Raw genomic sequence first — 20764 nt, forward strand, 5'->3', positions numbered from 1 at the left:
AAAGGTTAAAATCATAGAATGTAAGAAGAGTCAGTCTTCTTGTACTTAAGTCGGCATTGTGCCATTTGTATTTAATTCCGATGCAATTTCTGTGTTTCATCGTCATTAAGAAGGTCCAAGGGATATAGTAAACCTGAAGTGAAACATCGGAATCGAAAACTGGTCTCACAGGAAAGGCTCAAAGCATAGACAGTAAGAAGAGTCAATCTTTTGTACTTAAGTCGGCATTGTGCCTTTTGTATTTAATTTCGATGCAATGTCTGTGTTTCATGGTCAATAAGACGGTCCAAGGGATACAGTAAACCTGAAGTGAAGAATCGATATCTAAAACTGGTCTCACAGTAATGGCTCAAATCATAGAATGTAATAAGAGTCAGTCTTTTGTACCTAAGTGGGCATTGTGCCTTTTGGAATTAATTCCGATGCAATTTCAGTGTTTCATGGTAAATAAAAAGGTCCAAGGGATACAGTACAGCTGAAGTGAAGCATGGGAATCTAAAACTGGTCTCAAAGGAAAGGTTCAAATCATAGACAGTAAGAAGAGCCAGTCTTCTTGTACTTAAGTCGGCATTGTTCAGTTTGCGTTTAATTCCGATGCAATTTCTGTGTTTCGTCGTCATTAAGAAGGTCCAAGGGATACAGTAAACCTGAAGTGAGGCTATTGGAATGTAAAACTGGTCTCACAGGAATGGTTCAAATCATAGAATGTAAGAAGAGTCTGTCCAGTAGTACTTCAGTTGGCATTGTGCGTTTTGTATTTCATTCCGATGCAATTTCTGTGTTTCATCGTCAATACGAAAGTCCAAAGGATACAGTAAACCTGAAGTGAAGCATCGGAATGTAAAACTGGTCTCACAGGAAAGGTTCAAATCATAGACAGTAAGAAGAGTCGGTCTTCTCGTACTTCATTCTACATTTATACACCGCATGCCAACTAACGGTGTGTTACGGAGGGTAAGTCGGCATTGTGGCTTTTGTATTTAATTCCGATGCAATTTCAGTGTTTCACCGTCAATAAGAAGGTCCAAGGGATATAGTAATACTGAAGTGAAGCATCGATATCTAAAACTCGTCTCACAGGAATGGCTCAAATCGTAGAATGTAAGAAGAGTCAGTCGTCTTGTACTTAAGTCGGCATTGTGGCTTTTGTATTTAATTGCGATGCATTTTCCGTGTTTCATCGTCAATAAGAAGGTCCAAGGGATACAGTAAACCTGAAGTGAAGCATCGGAATCCAAACCTGGTCTCACAGGAAAGACTCCAATCATAGCAAGTAAGAAGAGTCAGTCTTCTTGCACTTAAGTCGGCATTGTGCCTTTTGTATTTAATTCCGATGCAATTTTTGTGTTTCATTGTCAATAAGAAGGTCCAAGGGATACAGTAAACCTCAAGGGAAGCATCGTAATCCTAAACTGGTCTCACAGGAACGGTTCAAATGATAGACAGTAAGAAGAGACATTCCTCTTGTACTTAAGTCGGCATTGTGCCTTTTGTATTTTATTCCGATGCAATTTCTGTGTTTCATCGTCAATAAGAAAGTCCAGGGGTTACAGTAAACCTGAAGTGAAGCATCGGAATCTATAACTGGTCTCACAGGAAAGGCTAAAAACATAGACAGTAAGAAGGGACAGTCTTCTTGTACTTAAGTCGGCATTATTCATTTTCTATTTAATTCCGATGCAATTTCTGTGTTTCATCGTCAATAAGAAGGTCCAAGGAATACAGTAATCCTGAAGTGAAGCATTGGAATCTAAAACTGGTCTCACAGGAGAGTTTCAAATCATAGACCGTAAGAAGAGTAAGTCTTCTTGTACTTAAGTCGGCATTGTGCCTTTTGTATTTAATTCCAATGCAATTTTTGTGTTTCATCGTCAAGAGGAAGGTCCAAGGGATACAGTAAACCTGAAGTGAAGCATCGATATCTAAACTTTTCTCAAAGGAAAGTCTCAACTCATAGAATGTAAGAGGAGTCAGTCCTCTCGTACTTAAGTGGGCATTGTCGCTATCGTATTTAATTCCGATGCAATTTCTGTGTTTCATCGTCAATAAGAAGGTCCAAGGCATACTGTAAACCTGAAGTAAAGCATCGGAATCTAAAACTGGTCTCACAGGAAAGGTTCAAAACATCGACAGTAAGAAGAGTCAATCTTCTTGTACTTAAGTCGGCATTGTGCGTTTTGTTATTTAATTCCGATGCATTTTTCGTGTTTCATCGTCAGTAAAAAGGTCCAAGGGATACAATAAACCTGAAATGAAGCATCGGAATCTAAAACTGGTCTCACAGGAAAGGCACAAATCATAGAATGTAGGACGAGTCAGTTCTCTTGTACTAACGTCGGCATTGTGCCTTTTGTATTTAATTCCGATGCAATTTCTGTTTTTCATTGTCAATAAGAAGGCCCAAGGCATACAGTTAAGCTGAAGTGAAGCATCGGAATTTAAAACTGGTCTCACAGGAAAGGTTCAAATCATAGACAGTAAGAAGAGTCAGTCTTCTTGTACTTAAGTCGGCATTGTGCCTTTTGTATATAATTCCGATGCATTTTCCATGTTTCATCGTCAATAATGAAGTCCAAGGGATACAGTGAACCTGAACTGTAGCTTCGGAATCTAAAGCTGGTCTCACAGGAAAGGCACAAATCATAGAATGTATGAAGGTACCGTCTTCTTGTACTTAAGTGTATTTAATTCCGATGCAATTTCTGTGTTTCACTGTCAATAAGAAGGTCCAAGGGATACAGTAAACCTGAAGTAAAGCATTGGAATCTAAAACTGGTCTCACAAGAATGGTTAAAAGCATAGACAGTAAGAAGATTCAGTCCTCTTGTACTGAAGTCGGCATTGTGTCTTCTGTATTTAATTCCGATGCAATTTCTGTGTTTCATCGTCAATACGAAGGTCCAAGGGATAGAGTAAACCTGAAGTGAAGCGTCGAAATCTGAAACTAGTCTCACAGGAAAGGTTCAAAGCATAGACAGTCAGAAGAGTCAGTCTTCTCATACTTAAGTCGGCATTGTGCCTTTTGTATTTAATTCCGATGCAATTTCTGTGTTTCATCGTCAATAAGATTGTCCAAGGGATACAGTAAACCTGAAGTGAAGCTTCGGAATGTAAAACTTGTCTCACAGGAAAGCTCAGCACGTAGACAGTACGAAGAGTCAGTCTTCTTGTACTGAAGTCGGCATTGTGCCTTTTGTATTTAAATCCGATGCAGTTTCTGTGTTTCATTGTCAATAAGAAAAGCCAAGGGGTACAGTAAACCTGAAGTGAGCATCGGAATCCAAAACTGGTCTCACAGGAAAGGTTCAAAACATAGACAGTAAGAAGAGTCAATCTTCTTGTACTTAAGACGGCATTGTGCCTTTTGTTTTTAATTCCGATGCAATTTCCGTGTTTCATCATCAATAGGAAGGTCCAAGGGAAATAGTAAATCTGAAGCGAAGCATCGGAATCTAAAACTGGTCTCACAGGAAAGGCTCAAATCATAGAATGTAAGAAGAGTCGGTCCTCTTGTACTTAAGTCGGCATTGTGCCTTTTGTATTTAATTCCGATGCAATTTCTGTGTTTCATCGTCAATAAGAAGGTCCAAGGGATACAGTAAACCTGCAGTGATGTATCGGATTCTAAAACTGGTCTCACAGGAAAGGTTGAAAACATAGGCAGTAAGAAGAGTCAGTCTTCTTGTACTTAAGTCGGCATTGAGCCTTTTGTATTTAATTCCGATGCATTTTCCGTGTTTCATCGTCAATATGGAGGTCCAAGGATACAGTAAACCTGAAGTGAAGCATCGGAATCCAAAACTGGTATCACAGGAATGGCTCACATCATCGAATGTAAGAAGAGTCAGTCCTCTTGTACTTAAGTAGGCATTGTCAATTTTGTATTTAATTCCGATGCAAATTTTGAGTTTCATCGACAATAAGATGGTCCAAGGGATACAGTAAACCTGAAGTTAAGCATCGGAATCTAAAACTGGACTCACAGGAAAGGCTCAAATCATAGCTTATAAGAAGAGTCTGTTGTCTTGTACTTAAGTCGGAATTGAGCCTTTTGTATTTAATTCCGATGCAATTTCTGTGTTTCATCATCATTAAGGAGCTCCAAGGGATACAGTAAACATGAAGTGAAGCATCGAAATACAAAACTGGTGTCACAGGAATTGTTCAAGTCATAGACAGTGAGAAGAGTCAGTCTTCTTGTACTTAAATCTGCATTGTGCCTTTTGTATTTATTTGCGATGCAATTTCTGTGTCTCATCGTCAATAAGAAGGTCCAAGGGATACAGTAAACCTGAATTGAAGCATCGATATCTAAAACTGGTCTCACACGAAAGGCTAAAATGATAGAATGTAAGAAGAGTCAGTCTTCTTGTACTTAAGTCGGCATTGTGCCTTTTGTATTTAATTCCGATGCAATTTCTGTGCTTCATCGTCATTAAGAAGGTCCAAGGGATATAGTAAAAATGAAGTGAAACATCGGAATCGAAAACTGGTCTCACAGGAAAGGCTCAAAGCATAGATAGTAAGAAGAGTCAGTCTTTTGTACTTAAGTCGACATTGTGCCTTTTGTATTTAATTTCGATGCAATGTCTGTGTTTCATCATCAATAAGAAGGTCCAAGGGATACAGTAAACCTGAAGTGAAGCATCGATATCTAAAACTGGTCTCACAGGAATGGCTCAAATCATAGAATGTAATAAGAGTCAGTCTTTTGTACTTAAGTCGGCATTGTGCCTTTTGGAATTAATTCCGATGCTATTTCAGTGTTTCATCGTCAATAAGAAGGTCCAATTGATACAGTAAAACTGAAGTGAGGCATCGGAATCTAAACCTGGTTCACAGGAAAGTCTCAAAACATAGACAGTAAGAAGAGTCAGCCTTCTTGTACTTAAGTCGGCATTGTGGCTTTTGTATTTAATTCCGAAGCATTTTCCATGTTTCATCGTCAATAAGAAGGACCAAGGCAAACAGTTAAGCTGAAGTGAAGCATCGGAATCTAAAACTGGTCTCACAGGAAAGGTTCAAATCATAGACAGTAAGAAGAGTCAGTCTTCTTGTACTTAAGTCGGCATTGTGCCTTTTGTATTTAATTCCGATGCATTTTCCGTGTTTCATCGTCAATAATAAAGTCCAAGGGATACAGTGAACCTGAACTGTAACTTCGGAATCTAAAGCTGGTCTCACAGGAAAAGCACAAATCATAGAATGTAAGAAGGGTCCGTCTTCTTGTACTTAGGTGTATTTAATTCCGATGCAATTTCTGTGTTTCATTGTCAATAAGAAAGTCCAAGGGATACAGTAAACCTGAAGTAAAGCATTGGAATCTAAAACTGGTCTCACAAGAATGGTTAAAAGCATAGACAGTAAGAAGAGTCAGTCCTCTTGTACTTAAGTCGGCATTGTGCCTTTGGTATTTAATTCCGATGCAGTTTCTGTGTTTCATCGTCAATAAGAAAAACCAAGGGGTACAGTAAACCTGAAGTGAAGCATCGGAATCCAAAACTGGTCTCACAGGAAAGGTTCAAAACATAGACAGTAAGAAGAGTCAGTCTTCTTGTACTTAAGTCGGCATTGTCCATTTTGTATTTAATTCCGATGCAATTTCTGTGTTTCATTGTCAATAAGAAGGTCCAAGGGATACAGTTAAGCTGAAGTGAAGCATCGGAATTTAAGACTGCTACCACAGGAATGGTTCATATCATGGACAGTAAGAAGAGTCAGTCTTCTTGTACTTAAGTTGGCATTGTGCCTATTGTATTTAATTCCGATGCATTTTCCGTGTTTCATAGTCCATAAGAAAGTCCAAGGGAAACAGTAAACCTGAATTGAAGCATCGGAATCTAAAACTGGTCCCACAGGAAAGGTTCAAAACATAGTCAGTAAGAAGAGTCAGTCTTCTTGTACCTAAGTCGGCATTGTGCCTTTTGTATTTAATTCCGATGCATTTTGCGTGTTTCATCGTCAATAGGAAGGTCCAAGGGATACAGCAAACCTGAAGTGAAGCATCGGAATCCAAAACTGGTCTCACAGGAATGGCTCAAATCATAGAATGTAAGAAGAGTCAGTCCTCTTGTACTTAAGTAGGCATTGTCCCTTTTGTATTTAATTCCGATGCAAATTTTGTGTTTCATCGTCAATAAGATGGTCCAAGGGATACAGTAAACCTGAAGTGAAGCATCGGAATCTAAAACTGGACTCACAGGAAAGGCTCAAATCATAGCTAATAAGAAGAGTCTCTTTTCTTGTACTTAAGTCGGAATTGAGCCTCTTGTATTTAATTCCGATGGAATTTCTGTGTTTCATCATCATTAAGGAGCTCCAAGGGATACTGTAAACCTGAAGTGAAGCATCGAAATATAAAACTGGTGTCACAGGAAATGTTCAAGTTATAGACAGTGAGAAGAGTCAGTGTTCTTGTACTTAAATCGGCATTGTGCCTTTTGTATTTAATTCCGATGCAATTTCTGTGTCTCATCGTCAATAAGAAGGTCCAAGGGATACAGTGAACCTGAATAGAAGCATCGATATCTAAAACTGATCTCACATGAAAGGTTAAAATCATAGAATGTAAGAAGAGTCAGTCTTCTTGTACTTAAGTCGGCATTGTGCCATTTGTATTTAATTCCGATGCAATCCTGTGTTTCATCGTCATTAAGAAGGTCCAAGGGATATAGTAAACCTGAAGTGAAACATCGGAATCGAAAACTGGTCTCACAGGAAAGGTTCAAATCATAGACAGTAAGAAGAGTCAGTCTTCTTGTACTTAAGTCGGCATTGTTCATTTTGCGTTTAATTCCGATGCAATTTCTGTGTTTCGTCGTCAATAAGAAGGTCCAAGGGATACAGTAAACCTGAAGTGAGGCTATTGGAATGTAAAACTGGTCTCACAGGAATGGTTCAAATCATAGAATGTAAGAAGAGTCAGTCCAGTTGTACTTCAGTTGGCATTGTGCGTTTTGTATTTAATTCCGATGCAATTTCTGTGTTTCATCGTCAATACGAAAGCCCAAAGGATACAGTAAACCTGAAGTGAAGCATCAGAATGTAAAACTGGTCTCACAGGAAAGGTTCAAATCATAGACAGTAAGAAGAGTCGGTCTTCTCGTACTTCATTCTACATTTATACACCGCATGCCAACTAACGGTGTGTTACGGAGGGTAAGTCGGCATTGTGGCTTTTGTATTTAATTCCGATGCAATTTCAGTGTTTCACCGTCAATAAGAAGGTCCAAGGGATATAGTAATACTGAAGTGAAGCATCGATATCTAAAACTCGTCTCACAGGAATGGCTCAAATCGTAGAATGTAAGAAGAGTCAGTCTGCTTGTACTTAAGTCGGCATTGTGGCTTTTGTATTTAATTGCGATGCATTTTCCGTGTTTCATCGTCAATAAGAAGGTCCAAGGGATACAGTATACCTGAAGTGAAGCATTATAATCTCAACCTGGTCTCACAGGAAAGGCTCCAATCATAGCAAGTAAGAAGAGTCAGTCTTCTTGCACTTAAGTCGGCATTGTGCCTTTTGTATTTAATTCCGATGCAATTTTTGTGTTTCATTGTCAATAAGAAGGTCCAAGGGATACAGTAAACCTCAAGGGAAGCATCGTAATCCTAAACTGGTCTCACAGGAACGATTCAAATGATAGACAGTAAGATGAGACATTCCTCTTGTACTTAAGTCGGCATTGTGCCTTTTGTATTTTATTCCGATGCAATTTCTGTGTTTCATCGTCAATAAGAAAGTCCAGGGGTTACAGTAAACCTGAAATGAAGCATCGGAATCTATAACTGGTCTCACAGGAATGGCTAAAAACATACACAGTAAGAAGGGACAGTCTTCTTGTACTTAAGTCGGCATTATTCATTTTCTATTTAATTCCGATGCAATTTCTGTGTTTCATCGTCAATAAGAAGGTCCAAGGAATACAGTAATCCTGAAGTGAAGCATTGGAATCTAAAACTGGTCTCACAGGAGAGTTTCAAATCATAGACCGTAAGAAGAGTAAGTCTTCTTGTACTTAAGTCGGCATTGTGCCTTTTGTATTTAATTCCAATGCAATTTTTGTGTTTCATCGTCAATAAGAAGGTCCAAGGGATACAGTAAACCTGAGGTGAATCATCGATATCTAAACTTTTCTCACAGGAAAGTCTCAACTCATAGAATGTAAGAGGAGTCAGTCCTCTCGTACTTAAGTGGGCATTGTCGCTATCGTATTTAATTCCGATGCAATTTCTGTGTTTCATCGTCAATAAGAAGGTCCAAGGCATACTGTAAACCTGAAGTAAAGCATCGGAATCTAAAACTGGTCTCACAGTAAAGGTTCAAATCATAGACAGTAAGAAGAGTCAGTCTTCTTGTACTTACGTCGGCATTGTGCCTTTTGTATATAATTCCGATGCATTTTCCATGTTTCATCGTCAATAATAAAGTCCAAGGGATACAGTGAACCTGAACAGTAGCTTCGGAATCTAAAGCTGGTCTCACAGGAAAGGCACAAATCATTGAATGTAAGAAGGTACCGTCTTCTTGTACTTAAGTGTATTTAATTCCGATGCAATTTCTGTGTTTCACTGTCAATAAGAAGGTCCAAGGGATACAGTAAACCTGAAGTAAAGAATTGGAATCTAAAACTGGTCTCACAAGAATGGTTAAAAGCATAGGCAGTAAGAAGAGTCAGTCCTCTTGTACTTAAGTCGGCATTGTGTCTTCTGTATTTAATTCCGATGCAATTTCTGTGTTTCATCGTCAATACGAAGGTCCAAGGGATAGAGTAAACCTGAAGTGAAGCGTCGGAATCTGAAACTAGTCTCACAGGAAAGGTTCAAAGCATAGACAGTCAGAAGAGTCAGTCTTCTCATACTTAAGTCGGCATTGTGCCTTTTGTATTTAATTCCGATGCAATTTCTGTGTTTCATCGTCAATAAGATGGTCCAAGGGATACAGTAAACCTGAAGTGAAGCTTCGGAATGTAAAACTTGTCTCACAGGAAAGGCTCAGCACGTAGACAGTACGAAGAGTCAGTCTTCTTGTACTGAAGTCGGCATTGTGCCTTTTGTATTTAATTCCAATGCAATTTCTGTGTTTCATCGTCAATAAGAAGGTCCAAGGCATACAGTAAACCTGAAGTGAAGCAACGACATCTAAAACTGGTCCCACAGGAAAGGCACAAGTCAAAGAATGTAAGAAGAGTCAGTCCCCTTGTACTTAAGTCGGTATTTTTCCTTTTGTACTTAATTCCGATGTAATTTCTGTGTTTCGTTGTCAACAAGAAGGTCCAAGGGATACAGTAAACCAGAAGTGAAGCATCGGAAACTAAAACAGGTTTCACAGGTAAGGTTCAAATCATTGACAGTAAGAAGAGTAAGTCTTTTGTACTTAAATCGGCATTGTGCCTTTTGCATTTAATTCCGATGCAATTTCTGTGTCTCATCGTCAATAAGAAGGTCCAAGGGATACAGTAAACCTTAATTGAAGCATCGATATCTAAAACTGGTCTCACACGAAAGGCTTAAATCATAGAATGTAAGAAGAGTCAGTCTTCTTGTACTTAAGTCGGCATTGTGCCTTTTGTATTTAATTCCGATGCAATTTCTGTGTTTCATCGTCATTAAGAAGGTCCAAGAGATATAGTAAACCTGAAGTGAAACATCGGAATCGAAAACTGGTCTCACAGGAAAGGCTCAAAGCATAGACAGTAAGAAGAGTCAGTCTTTTGTACTTAAGTCGGCATTGTGACTTTTGTATTTAATTTCGATGCAATTTCAGTGTTTCATCGTCAATAAGAAGGTCCAAGGGATACAGTAAAACTGAAGTGAAGCATCGGAATCTAAACCTGGTTCACAGGAAAGGCTCAAAACATTAACAGTAAGAAGAGTCAGCCTTCTTGTACTTAAGTCGGCATTGTGGCTTTTGTATTTAATTCCGATGCATTTTTCGTGTTTCATCGTCAATAAGAATGTCCAAGGGATACAGTAAACCTGAAGTGAAGCATCGGAATCTAAAACTAGTCTCACAGGAAAGGCTCAAATCATAGCCAGTAAGAAGAGTCATTCCTCATGCACTTAAGACGGCATTGTGCCTTTTGTATTTAATTCCGATGCAATTTTTGTGTTTCATCGTCAATAAGAAAGTGCAAGGGATACAGTAAACCTCAAGTGAAGCATCGGAATCCTAAACTGGTCTCACAGTAAAGGTTCAAATCATAGAAAGTAAGTAGAGACATTCCTCTTGTACTTAAGTCGGCATTGTGCCTTTTGTATTTAATTCCAATGCAATTTCTGTGTTTAATCGTCAATAAGAAGGTCCAAGGGATACGGTAAACCTGAAGTGAAGCATCGGAATCTAAAACTGGTCTCACAGGAAAGGTTCAAAACATAGACAGTAAGAAGAGTCAGTCTTCTTGTACTTAAGTCGGCATTGTTCATTTTGTATTAAATTCCGATGCATTTTACGTGTTTCATCGTCAATAAGAAGGTCCAAGGGATACAGTAAACCTGAAATGAAACATCGGAATTTAAACTGGTCTCACAGGAATGGCATAAATCATACACTGTAGGAAGAGTCAGTCCTCTTGTACTTAAGTCGGCATTGTGCAATTTTGTATTTAATTCTGATGCAATTTCTGTGTTTCATTGTCAATAAGAAGGTCCAAGGGATACAGTTAAGCTGAAGTGAAGCATCGGAATGTAGAACTGCTACCACAGGAAAGGTTCATATCATAGACAGTAAGATGAGTCAGTCTTCTTGTACTTAAGTTGGCATTGTTCTTTTGTATTTAATTCCGATGCATTTTCAGTGTTTCATAGTCCATAAGAAAGTCCAAGGGATACAGTAAACCTGAAGTGAAGCATCGGAACCCAAAACTGGTCCAACAGGAAAGGTTCAAAACATAGGCAGTAAGAAGAGTCAGTGTTCTTGTACTTAAGTCGGCATTGTGCCTTTTGTATGTAATTCCGATGCATTTTACGTGTTTCATCGTCAATAAGAAGGTCCAAGGGATACGGTAAACCTGAAGTGAAGTATCGGAATCTATAACTTGTGTTACAAGAATGGTTCAAACATAGACAGTCAGAAGAGTCAGTTATCTTGTACTTAAGTGGGCATTGTGCCCTTTATATTTATTTCCGACGCAATTTCTGTGTTTCATCGTCAATAAGAAGGTCCAAGGGATACAGTAAACCTGTAGTAAAGTATCGGAATCTAAAACTGGTCTCACAGGAAATGTTCAAGTCATAGACAGTAAGAAGAGTCAGTCTTCTTGTACTTAAGTCGGAATTGTGCCTTTTGTATATAATTCCGATGCAATTTCTATGTCTCATAGTCAATAAGAAGTTCCAAGGGATACAGTAAACCTGAATTGTAACATCGATATCTAAATGTGGTCTCACAGGAAAGGCTCAATTTATAGAACGTAAGAAGAGTCAGTCCGCTTGTACTGAAGTCGGCATTGTGCCTTTTCTTTTTAATTCCGATGCAATTTCTGTGTTTCGCCGTCAATAAGAAGGTCCAAGGGATATAGTAAACCTGAAGTGAAACATCGGAATCTAAAACTGGTCTGACAGGTTAGGTTCCAAACATAGACAGTAAGAAGAGTCAGTCTTCTTGTACTTAAGTCAGCATTGTGCCTTTTGTATGTAATTCCAATGCAATTTCTGTGTTTCATCGTCAATAAGATGGTCCAAGCATAAAGTAAACCTGAAGTGAAGCATCGACATCTAAAACTGGTCCCACAGGAAAGGCACAAATCAAAGAATGTAAGAAGAGTCAGTCCTCTTGTACTTAGGTCGGTGTTTTTCCTTTTGTACTTAATTCCGATGCAATTTCTGTGCTTCGTTGTCAACAAGAAGGTCCAAGGGATACAGTAAACCTGAAGTGAAGCATCGGAATCTAAAACAGGTTTCACAGGAAAGTTTCAAATCATTGACAGTAAGATGAGTCAGTCTTTTGTACTTAAGTTGGCATTGTGTCTTTTGTATTTAATTCTGATGCAATTTCTGTGTTTCATCGTCAATAAGAAGGTCCAAGGGATACAGTAAACCTGAAGTGAAGCATCGGAATCTAAAACTGGTCTCACAGGAAAGGCTTAACACATAGACAGTAAGAAGAGTCAGTCTTCTTGTACTGAAATCGGCATTGTGCCTTTTGTATTTAATTCCGATGCAGTTTCTGTGTTTCATGGTCAATAAGAAGAACCAAGGCATACAGTAAACCTGAAGTGAAGCATCGGAATACAAATCTGGTCCCACAGGAAAGGTTCAGAACATAGACAGCAAGAAGAGTCAGTCTTCTTGTACCTAAGTCGGCATTGTGAAATTTGTATTTAATTCTCATGCATTTTCCGTGTTTCATCGTCTATAAGACGGTCCAGGGGATACGGTAAACCTGAAGTATCAGAATCTAAAACTGGTCTCACAGGAAAGGCTCAAATCATACAATGTAAGAAGAGTCAGTCCTCTTGTACTTAAGTCGGCATTGTGCCTTTTGTATTTAATTCCGATGCAATTTCTGTGTTTCATCGTCAATAAGAAGGTCCAAGGGATACAGTAAACCTGAAGTTAAGCATCGGAATCTAAGACTGGTCTCACAGGAAAGGTTCAAAACATAGACAGTAAGAAGAGTCAGTCTTCTTGTACTTAAGTCGGCGTAGGTCCAAAGGATACAGTAAACCTGAAGTGAAGCAGCGGAATATAAAACTGGTCTAACAGGAAAGGTTTAAAACATAGACAGTAAGAAGACTCAGTTTTCTTGTACTTAAGTCGGCATTGTTCCTTTTGTATTTAATTTCGATGCAATTTCTGTCTTTCATCGTCAATAACAAAGTCCAACGAATACAGTAAACCTGAAGTGAAGTATCAGAATCTAAAACTGGTCTCACAGAAATGCTCAAAACATAGGCAGTAAGAAGAGTCAGTCTTCTTGTACTTAAGACGGCATTGTGCCTTTTGTATGTATTTCCGATGCAATGTCTGTGTTTCATCGTCAGTAAGTAGCTCCAAGGGATACAGTAAATCTGATGTGAAGCATCGGAATGTAAAACTGGTCTCACAGAAAAGGTTCAAATCATAGACAGTAAGAAGAACCAGTCTTCTTGTACTCATGTCGGCATAGTGCCTTTTGTATTTAATTCCGATGCAATTTCTGGGTTTCATCGACAATAAGAAGGTCCAAGGGATACAGTAAACCTGAAATGAAGCACCGAAATCTAAATCTGGTCTCACAGGAAAGGTTCAAAACATAGATAGTAAGAAGTGTCAGTCTTTTGTACTTAATTTGGCATTGTGCCTTTTGTATTTAATTCCGATGCAATATCTGTGTTTGATCGCAAATAACAAGGTCCAAGGGATACAGTAAACCTGAAGTGAAGCATCGTTATCTAAAACTGGTCCTAAAGGAAAGGCTCACATCAAAGAATGTAAGAAGAGTCAGTCCTTTTGTGCTTAGGTCGGCATTGTGCCTTTTGTACTTAATTCCGATGCAATTTCTGTGTTTCATCGTCAATAAGAAGGTCCAAGGGATACAGTAAACCTGAAGTGAAGCATCGGAATCTAAAACAGGTCTCACAGGAAATGTTCAAGTCATAGACAGTAAGAAGAGTCAGTCTTCTTGTACTTAAGTCGGAATTGTGCCTTTTGTATATAATTCCGATGCAATTTCTATGTCTCATAGTCAATAAGAAGTTCCAAGGGATACAGTAAACCTGAATTGTAACATCGATATCTAAATGTGGTCTCACAGGAAAGGCTCAATTTATAGAACGTAAGAAGAGTCAGTCCGCTTGTACTGAAGTCGGCATTGTGCCTTTTCTATTTAATTCCGATGCAATTTCTGTGTTTCGTCGTCAATAAGAAGGTCCAAGGGATATAGTAAACCTGAAGTGAAACATCGGAATCTAAAACTGGTCTGACAGGTTAGGTTCCAAACATAGACAGTAAGAAGAGTCAGTCTTCTTGTACTTAAGTCAGCATTGTGCCTTTTGTATGTAATTCCAATGCAATTTCTGTGTTTCATCGTCAATAAGATGGTCCAAGCATAAAGTAAACCTGAAGTGAAGCATCGACATCTAAAACTGGTCCCACAGGAAAGGCACAAATCAAAGAATGTAAGAAGAGTCAGTCCTCTTGTACTTAGGTCGGTGTTTTTCCTTTTGTACTTAATTCCGATGCAATTTCTGTGCTTCGTTGTCAACAAGAAGGTCCAAGGGATACAGTAAACCAGAAGTGAAGCATCGGAATCTAAAACAGGTTTCACAGGAAAGTTTCAAATCATTGACAGTAAGATGAGTCAGTCTTTTGTACTTAAGTTGGCATTGTGTTTTATGTATTTAATTCTGATGCAATTTCTGTGTTTCATCGTCAATAAGAAGGTCCAAGGGATACAGAAAACCTGAAGTGAAGCATCGGAATCTAAAACTGGTCTCACAGGAAAGGCTTAACACATAGACAGTAAGAAGAGTCAGTCTTCTTGTACTGAAATCGGCATTGTGCCTTTTGTATTTAATTCCGATGCAGTTTCTGTGTTTCATGGTCAATAAGAAGAACCAAGGCATACAGTAAACCTGAAGTGAAGCATCGGAATACAAATCTGGTCCCACAGGAAAGGTTCAGAACATAGACAGCAAGAAGAGTCAGTCTTCTTGTACCTAAGTCGGCATTGTGAATTTTGTATTTAATTCTCATGCATTTTCCGTGTTTCATCGTCTATAAGACGGTCCAGGGGATATGGTAAACCTCAAGTATCAGAATCTAAAACTGGTCTCACAGGAAAGGCTCAAATCATACAATGTAAGAAGAGTCAGTCCTCTTGTACTTAAGTCGGCATTGTGCCTTTTGTATTTAATTCCGATGCAATTTCTGTGTTTCATCGCCATTAAGAAAGTCCAAGGGATACAGTAAACCTGAAGTTAAGCATCGGAATCTAAGACTGGTCTCACAGGAAAGGTTCAAAACATAGACAGTAAGAAGAGTCAGTCTTCTTGTACTTAAGTCGGCGTAGGTCCAAAGGATACAGTAAACCTGAAGTGAAGCAGCGGAATATAAAACTGGTCTAACAGGAAAGGTTTAAAACATAGACAGTAAGAAGACTCAGTTTTCTTGTACTTAAGTCGGCATTGTTCCTTTTGTATTTAATTTCGATGCAATTTCTGTCTTTCATCGTCAATAACAAAGTCCAACGAATACAGTAAACCTGAAGTGAAGTATCAGAATCTAAAACTGGTCTCACAGAAATGCTCAAAACATAGGCAGTAAGAAGAGTCAGTCTTCTTGTACTTAAGACGGCATTGTGCCTTTTGTATGTATTTCCGATGCAATGTCTGTGTTTCATCGTCAGTAAGTAGCTCCAAGGGATACAGTAAATCTGAAGTGAAGCATCGGATTGTAAAACTGGTCTCACAGAAAAGGTTCAAATCATAGACAGTAAGAAGAACCAGTCTTCTTGTACTCATGTCGGCATAGTGCCTTTTGTATTTAATTCCGATGGAATTTCTGGGTTTCATCGACAATAAGAAGGTCCAAGGGATACAGTAAACCTGAAATGAAGCACCGAAATCTAAATCTGGTCTCACAGGAAAGGTTCAAAACATAGATAGTAAGAAGTGTCAGTCTTTTGTACTTAATTTGGCATTGTGCCTTTTGTATTTAATTCCGATGCAATATCTGTGTTTGATCGCAAATAACAAGGTCCAAGGGATACAGTAAACCTGAAGTGAAGCATCGTTATCTAAAACTGGTCCTAAAGGAAAGGCTCACATCAAAGAATTTAAGAAGAGTCAGTCCTTTTGTGCTTAGGTCGGCATTGTGCCTTTTGTACTTAATTCCGATGCAATTTCTGTGTTTCATCGTCAATAAGAAGGTCCAAGGGATACAGTAAACCTGAAGTGAAGCACCAGAATCTAAAACTAGTCTCACAGGAAAGGCTCAACACATAGACAGTAAGAAGAGTCCGTCTTCTTGTACTGAAGTCGGCATTGTGCCTTTTGTATATAATTCCAATGCAGTTTCTGTGTTTTATCGTCAATAAGAAGAACCAAGGCATACAGTAAATCTGAAGTGAAGCATCGGTATCCAAAACTGGTCCCACAGGAAAGGTTCAAGTCATAGACGGTAAGAAGAGTCAGTCCTCTTGTACTTAAGTCGGCATTGTGCCTTTTGTATTTAATTCCGATGCAATTTCTGTGGTTCATCATCAATAAGAAGGTCCAAGGGATACTGTAAACCAGAAGTGATGCATCGGAATCTAAAACTAGTCTCAAAGGAGAGGCTCAAATCATAGCTAGTAAGAAGAGTCATTCTTCATGCACTTAAGTCGGCATTGTGCCTTTTGTATTTAATTCGGATGCAATTTTTGTGTTTCATCGTCAATAAGAAGGTGCAAGGGATACAGTAAACATCAAGTGAAGAATCGGAATCCTAAACTGATCTCACAGTAAAGGTTCAAATCATAGAAAGTAAGAAAAGACATTCCTCTTGTACTTAAGTCGGCATTGTGCCTTTTGTATTTAATTCCAATGCAATTTCTGTGTTTAATCGTCAATAAGAAGGTACAAGGGATACAGTAAACCTGAAAAGAAGCATCGGAATTTAAACTGGTCTCAAGGGAAAGGCACAAATCATACAATGTAGGAAGAGTCAGTCCTCTTGTACTTAAGTCGGCATTGTGCATTTTGTATTTCATTCCGATGCAATTTCTGTGTTTCATTGTCAATAAGAAGGTCCAAGGGATACAGTTAAGCTGAAGTGAAGCATCGGAATTTGAAACTGCTACCACAGGAAAGGTTCATATCATAGAGTGTAGGAAGAGTCAATCCTCATGTACTTATGTTGTCATTGTGGCTTTTGTATTTAATTCAGATGCAATGTCTGTGTTTCATCGTCAGTAAGCAGCTCCAAGGGATACAGTAAATCTGAAGTGAAGCATCGGAATCTAAAACTGGTCTCACAGGAAAGGTTCAAAACATAGACAGTAAGAAGAGTCAGTCTTCTTGTACTTAAGTCGGCATTGTTCATTTTGTATTAAATTCCGATGCATTTTCAGTGTTTCATAGTCCATAAGAAAGTCCAAGGGATACAGTGAACCTGAATTGAAGCATCGGAATCCAAAACTGGTCCCACAGGAAAGGTTCAAAACATAGACAGTAAGAAGAGTCAGTCTTCTTGTACCTATGTCGGCATTGTGCCTTTTGTATTTAATTCTGATGTATTTTCCGTGTTTCATCATCAATAATAAGGTCCAAGGGATACGGTAAACCTGAAGTGAAGTATCGGAATCTAAAACTGGTCTCACAGGAAAGGCTCAAATCATAGAATGTAAGAAGAGTCAGTCCTCTTGTACTTAAGTCGGCATTGTGCCTTTTGTATTTATTTCCGACGCTATTTCTGTGTTTCATCGTCAATAAGAGGGTCCAAGGGATACAGTAAACCTGTAGTGAAGCATCGGAATCTAAAACTGGTCTCACAGGAAATGTTCAAGTCATAGACAGTAAGAAGAGTCAGTCATCTTGACTTAAGTCGGAATTGTGCCTTTTGTATATAATTCCGATGCAATTTCTATGTCACATCGTCAATAAGAAGGTCCAAGGTATACAGTAAACCTGAATTATAACATCGATATCTAAAAGTGGTCTCACAGGAAAGGCTCAATTCATAGAATGTAAGAAGAGTCAGTCCGCTTGTTCTGAAGTCGGCATTGTGCCTTTTCTATTTAATTCCGATGCAATTTCTGTGTTTCGTCGCCAATAAGAAGGTCCAAGGGATATAGTAAACCTGAAGTGAAACATCGGAATCTAAAACTGGTCTGACAGGTTAGGTTCGAAACATAGACAGTAAGAAGAGTCAGTCTTCTTGTACTTAAGTCGGCATTGTGCCTTTTGTATTTAATTCCAATGCAATTTCTGTGTTTCATCGTCAATAAAAAGGTCCAAGGCATACAGTTAACCTGAAGTGAAGCATCGACATCTAAATCTGGTCCCACAGGAAAGGCACAAATCAAAGAATGTAAGAAGAGTCAGTCCTCTTGTACTTTAGTCGGTGTTGTTCTATTTGTACTTAATTCCTATGCAATTTCTGTGTTTCGTTGTCAACAAGAAGGTCCAAGGGATACAGTAAACCTGAAGTGAAGCATCGGAATCTAAAACAGGTTTCACAATAAAGGTTCAAATCATTGACAGTAAGATGAGTCAGTCTTTTTTCTTAAGTTGGCATTGTGTCTTTTGTATTTAATTCTGATGCAATTTCTGTGTTTCATCGTCAACAAGAATGTCCAAGGGATACAGTAAAACTGAAGTGAAGCTCGGAATCTTGAACTTTTCTCACAGGAATGGTTCAAACATAGACAGTAAGAAGAGTCAGTCTTCTTGTACTTATGTCGGCATTGTGCCTTTTGTATTTAATTCCGATGCGATATCTGTGTTTCTTCGTCAATAAGGAAGTCCAAGGGATACAGTAAACCGGAAGTGAAGCATCGATATCTATAACTGGTCTCACTGGAAAGGCTCAAATCATAGAGTGTAGGAAGAGTCAGTCCTCATGTACTTATGTTGTCATAGTGGCTTTTGTATTTAATTCGGATGCAATGTCTGTGTTTCATCGTCAGTAAGTAGCTCCAAGGGATACAGTAAATCTGAAGTGAAGCATCGGAATCTAAAACTGGTCTCGCAGAAAAGGTTCAAATCATAGACAGTAAGAAGAACCAGTCTTCTTGTACTCAAGTCGGCATAGTGCATTTTGTATTTAATTCCGATGCTATTTCTGTGTTTCATCGACAATAAGAAGGTCCAAGGGATACAGTAAACCTGAAATGAAGCACCGAAATTTAAAACTGGTCTCACAGGAATGGTTCAAAACATAGATAGTAAGAAGTGTCAGTGTTTTGTACTTAATTTGGCATTGTGCCTTTTGTATTTAATTCCGATGCAATATCTGTGTTTCATCGCAAATAACAAGGTTCAAGGGATACAGTAAACCTGAAGTGAAGCACCGTTATCTAAAACTGGTCCTAAAGGAAAGGCTCACATGAAACCATTTAAGAAGAGTCAGTCCTCTTGTGCTTTAGTCGGCATTGTGCCTTTTGTACGTAATTCCGATGCAATTTCTGTGTTTCATCGTCAATAAGAAGGTCCAAGGGATACAGTAAACCTGAAGTGAAGCTTCTGAATCTAAAACTAGTCTCACAGGAAAGGCTCAACACATAGACAGTAAGAAGAGCCAGTCTTCTTGTACTTAAGTTGGCATTGTGCCTTTTGTATTTAATTCCGATGCAATTTCCGTGTTTCATCGTCAATTAGAAGGTCCAAGGGATATGGTAAACCTAAAGTGAAGTATCGGAATCTGAAACTGGTCTCACAGGAAAGAATCAAATCATAGAATGTAAGAAGAGTCAGTCCTCTTGTACTTAAGTAGGCATTGTGCCTTTTGTATTTATTTTCGATGCAATATCTGTGTTTCATCGTCAATAAGAAAGTCCAAGGGATACAGTAAACCTGTAGTGAAGCATCGGTATCTAAAACTGCTCTCCACAGGAAAGGTTGAAAACATAGGCAGTAAGAAGAGTCAGTGTACTTGTACGTAAGTCGGCATTGTGCCTTTTGTATTTAATTCCGATGCATTTTCCGTGTATCATCGTCAATAAGAATGTCCAAGGGATACAGTAACCTGAAGTGAAACATCGGGATCTAAAATTGTTCCCACAGGAAAGGCTCAAATCATAGAATGTAAGAAGAGTCAGTCCATTTGTACTTAAGTGGGCATTGTGCCTTTTGTATTTAATTCCGTTGCAATTTCTGTGTCATCGTCAATAAGAAGGTCCAAGGGATACAGTAAACATGAAGTGAAACATCGGAATCTAAAACTGGTCTTACAGGTTAGGTTCGAAACATAGACAGTATGAAGAATCAGTCTTCTTGTACTTAAGTCGGCATTGTGCATTTTGTATTTAATTCCGATGCAATTTCTGTGTTTCATCGTCAATAAGAACGTCCAAGGGATACAGTAGACCTGAAGTGGAGCATCGGAATCTGAAACTGGTCTCACAGGAAAGGTCCGAATCGCAGACAGTAAGAAGAGTCACTCTTCTTGTACTTAAGTCAGCATTGTGCTTTTTGTATTTAATTCCGATGCTATTTCTGTGTTTCATCGTCAAAAAGAAGGTCCAAGGGATACAGTAAACCTGAAGTGAAGCATCTGAATCTAAAACTGGTCTCACAGGAAAGGTTTAACACATAGACAGTAAGAAGAGTCAGTCTTCTTGTACTTAAGTCGGCATTGTGCCTTTTGTATGTAACTCCGATGCAATTTCTGTGTTTCATCGTCAATAAGAAGGTCCAAGGGATACAGTAGACCCGAAGTGAAGCATCGGAAACTAAAACTGGTCTCACAGGAAAGGCTCAAAACATAGACAGTAAGAAGAGTTAGTCTTCTTGTACTTAAGTCGGGATTGTGCGTTTTGCATTTAATTCCGATGCAATTTCTGCTTTTCATCGTCAATAAGAAGGTCCTAGTTATACAGTAAACCTGAAGGGAAGCATCCATATCTATAACTGGTCTCACAGGAAAGGCTCCAATCATACAATGTAAGAAGAGTCAGTCCTCTTGTACTTAAGTCGGCAAATTGGCTTTCTAATTTTAATTCCGATGCAAATTCTGTATTTCATCGTCAATAAGAAGGTCCAAGGGAAACAGTAAACCTGAAGTGAAGCATCGGAATCTAAAACCGGTCTCACAGGAAAGGTTAAAAGCATAGACTGTAAGAAGAGTCAGTCCTCCAGTGCTT

This window comes from Schistocerca serialis, chromosome 8, assembly GCF_023864345.2.
Source record: "Schistocerca serialis cubense isolate TAMUIC-IGC-003099 chromosome 8, iqSchSeri2.2, whole genome shotgun sequence".
Taxonomy (NCBI): Eukaryota; Metazoa; Arthropoda; class Insecta; order Orthoptera; family Acrididae; genus Schistocerca; species Schistocerca serialis.